The sequence below is a fragment of the Myotis brandtii genome, unplaced genomic scaffold (assembly GCF_000412655.1).
Source record: "Myotis brandtii unplaced genomic scaffold, ASM41265v1 scaffold225, whole genome shotgun sequence".
In the NCBI taxonomy this organism is placed as follows: domain Eukaryota; kingdom Metazoa; phylum Chordata; class Mammalia; order Chiroptera; family Vespertilionidae; genus Myotis; species Myotis brandtii.
In genome coordinates this window covers 2,818,384-2,822,095 of record NW_005358435.1, presented here as the reverse complement: position 1 = coordinate 2,822,095, position 3,712 = coordinate 2,818,384, and the positions used below count along the sequence as shown (strand labels likewise).

The 3,712-nt window shown below is 54.7% G+C and overlaps 1 long non-coding RNA gene across 1 annotated transcript in view; it reads left to right on the top strand.

The window, feature by feature from the left end:
• Positions 1–2,767: 2,767 nt before the first annotated feature.
• The window catches only part of LOC106726096, a 5,112-nt gene continuing 4,167 nt past the window's right edge, over positions 2,768–3,712 (top strand). The window contains exon 1 of the long non-coding RNA XR_001362111.1: positions 2,768–3,559. This is a non-coding gene — a long non-coding RNA (uncharacterized LOC106726096). The remainder of the gene's footprint in view (positions 3,560–3,712) is intronic.

The following is a 3,712-nucleotide window of genomic DNA, read 5'->3' as shown; positions in this document are numbered from 1 at the left end:
CAGAGAGATTGTGACACTTGATCAAGGCCACGGAGCTAGGAGGCAATGAAGCAGGGATTTCCTGACTTCCTCTGCCTCCTTAGCATTAGTTCTTCCATCACAAGGCTCGCATGATAATAGCTTGAGTTTTGTTGAGTACTTACTCTGTGCCACGCACCAGTCCAGGCACTTGACCTGTATGAGCTAATACTAATCTGGATCTCAAATGTATGAGACAGGTGCTATTTCCTTCCCATTTTATGCATGAAGAAAGCGGTTTAGTAAGTTATACAGGGTCACAGAGCTAGTAGTTTACAAAACCAGGGCTCACACTCAGGCTGCCTGGCTCCAGAGTCCATGGTCTTAAACAACAATGCTCTACTTGAGAGACTCAGCAGTGAGTACCAGCACAGTGCCTGGCTCACAGACGGTGCTTAATAAATTGTTAAACCTCTGAAAAGCATGTAGAGATAAGCAGGGCTTTCCTATTCTAAATCACACGGAGGGCTCGCTTGAGAATTCACTGTTCTTTATTTCTGTCCCTTCCTGTTGGGCCCGTTGGCTAGAGGAGAAGCCGCCCCTGGGCCATTTTACCCCGGTCCCCCTCCCTGTGGAAAAATTCTGTGCCGCATCCAGGGGTCATGGGGCTGCTGGCGAGAGGGCTGGCGAGAGCAGAGTTTGGCCAGGTTATCGGGTTTCGTGGTCAGCCACCTTCGCCCCTGACCAGAGCTGTCTTTCCAAAACAGAACATTTAGTCACCGCCTGTCCCTGTGCTCAGCTGTCCTTGTGCCCCTGACCTCGCTTCCTGCCCACCCGCCCGGGATTTTTCCTAGTATCCTTGTCTCTTACTGACATCTCGCGAGGAGGACCAGAGCCGAGAAAGAGAGTCAGAGAGGAACTGAGAGGCTGAGAGAGACAGTGAGAGAATCTGAGACTCAGACTCTGACAAAGACACAGGGAGAGACCGAAGGAGGAGGCAGCCGGGCAGAGATGGAGAGATCGCAGGAGCCCTGCAGATGCCCTCTGCCCTCCGAGGCTCCTCTGAGGGCAGTGTCCACTCCCTTAGGTCTCCTTCCAATGGGTCTTGACCTTCTCTCCCGGCTGCAGCACCTCCTCCCCCACTCCTTCCTCGGCCCAGCAGATAACCAACCGGAGATACCCCACCTGTCCTCACCTGCACAATTTCTCACCTAACTCCTGCTCGCCCGCTTCCTCCAGGAAGCCTTCCCTGCTTCCACAGCCTCTCCGCCTACCCCACTGTGTGGTTGTTGATTATTTATAGGTTTGTCTTCTCCACTGGAATGCCAGCTCCTTGAGGGCAGGGGTGGGGTCTGTATTGCTCATCCCTGAACCCAGCACAGTACCTGACATGGTGCTCAATAAATACTGGCTGGATGAAGTACTAAACCAGCTGTTTACATAGCATCTTAAAGAAACCTGCCCTGATGGTGCTTATAGCTGTCTGTTTCCTTGCGTGAGTCATTGATTTAGGGTCTGTGTCCCCTCTGCTCCGGGGAAGGCAGAGTCTATGTCTGTTATGTTTACCCTGGCTTCCCAGGTGCCTGGAACAGAGTAGGTGCTCAGATATTGGTTGAATGAATGCATAAGCTATCTGGAGGTTTGGAATCTTGTGTTTTAATCCCTTTGAACCCAGCTCAAATGCTCCCCATTTGAATCAAACCCGAGTTCTTCCCAAAGCCCAGGAGGGCCTACCTGATGGGGCCCTGCCCCCATCTCCGGGCCAGGCTCTGCCTTTATCTCCGTCCCCTCCCACGGGCACCAGTGTCCTCACTCCCCGGGGCACTGGGCACGGTAGACACTCTCAGCCCCCTCTGCGCCCCACCATAAGTGTGCCAGCAGGCTTGTTGTTTTCTGTGAACAAGACTGCCTGGAACAGCGGAGCACATTTGTACAAACAACCTCAATGTCACCAGTGGACCTTGGCCACTGTGGGACGGTCTCCAAGGTTCACCCGGCCGGCTGCCCAGGGCCTTGCCCCGAGACAGGGTTGGAGTTCTCTCCTCACAAGGGCTGGTTGGGGGTGGGGGGTGTCGTGGGGGCCCCTGAGTCTGACCTTCACGTTGGGAAAGGGAAGGGATGCAAACCGGTTGTGAGGTCCACCTTCAGGCTCGGACCAGGCCCCGCCTCCTCCAGAAAGCTCCCTTGGCCACCTTCCTTGCTTCTATGCACCCCTGCCCTCTCGCTAATTGCAGCTCATATCACATCCTGCTGAAGCTCCCCACTGGGCTTGCTCCTCCACTGGACTGTGCTCCCGGTGGGTAAGGCCAAACCCTCCATCCTGGGGTCCCCAGCGCCCAGGCTGTGGGAGGCATCAGCAGATGTGCTGAACGAGTGAGATGATGACGGAACACGCACTTCCTGGCTGGTTCGTATTTACTTCTGTCTCTCGTTAGAATGGGAGCCCGAGGACCTCGCCGCCTTCATCTTTGTTCCCCGGGGCCTAACACAGCTTGACACATCGGCGGCAGCAGGGAATATGAGCGGAAGAAATGAATGAATGAGTCCTTGCCCTCCATCATGTTTGCCTCTCCCACTGTTCGGGGAGCTCTCTGGTGTCAAGGACCACGTCTTATTTGTTTCAAGTGCCTCTGAGTCCAGCATAGGGTTTCCGAAAAGGAAATAGTTGGCAGGTGTTTATTAGATGAATAAATGGTGGAGGGGTGAAAGGGTAGGTGGATTGATGATGAATGTGGATGATTGGATGATTGGATAGATGGATGGATGGATGGATGGATGGATGGATGGATGGATGGATGGATGAATGAATGGATGGATGGATGGACAACTAGCTGGGCACATCAGAATCAATTTAAGAGCACACACACACGTGTGTGCTTACTGTACACCAGGCCCCATGCTCAGCCTGCAATGCAGGGCGTTCACTAAATCCTCCTGGCCACCGCCTGAGAGAGTAACTAATGCTGCTCTTTTTTCAAAGGACAAACCTGAGGCTCAGAGAGATAACGTCACTGGCCCCAGGTCACACAGCCAGGAGGTGGAGGAGCCAAGATCTGTTTGATTCCAGAACCGAGGCTGCCTTCCTGGGCCAGTGGAGCACCCGGGACTCTGGCTTCTTGGGCGCTCCCCCTGTGATTCTGAGGTGCAGCCTCGGCCGGAGCAGTGAGGTGTGGGGAGAGCGTCTGGTTTGGGGCGTTCAGGCTCCGGTACTGCCTCGCAGCCTGTTTCCCCATGTGACACAGGGCGATGGCAGCGCCTGCCCTGGGGGGTTCCGGAGCATGGAGTGATCTAAGTAGAGTGCCTGCGGGGCCGTAAGCACTGGGGGCCGTCCTGCGAGTGTGCTGGCGGCAGCAGCATTGCCACTGGGCTGGGGGCCAATGGCCGTCCTGCTCCTTCTCACAGCTCCCCTGGGTACAGGCATGTCAGCCTCCTAGTTAAGAACTTGAGACAAGCTGGAGAAGACCTCTTGGGGCATTCAAGAGCCACAGCATCTGAGTGCAGACGCGACTCTGGAAATACATCTTGCAGGAGTACACGTGTCCACAGACGTGTGGCCAGGTGACCACTACCGTGCAAAAGCCAGGAAGCAAGCCTGATCGTGGTAACAACCGATGTGTATTCAGAGCAGGTTTTCTCAACTCAGACGCATTGAAATTTGAGGCCAGATAATTCTTTGCTTTGTGCGTGTGTGGGAGGTGGGGTTGTCTGGCCTGCACTGTAGAACGTTTAGCGGCATCCCTGGCCTCATCCAGTG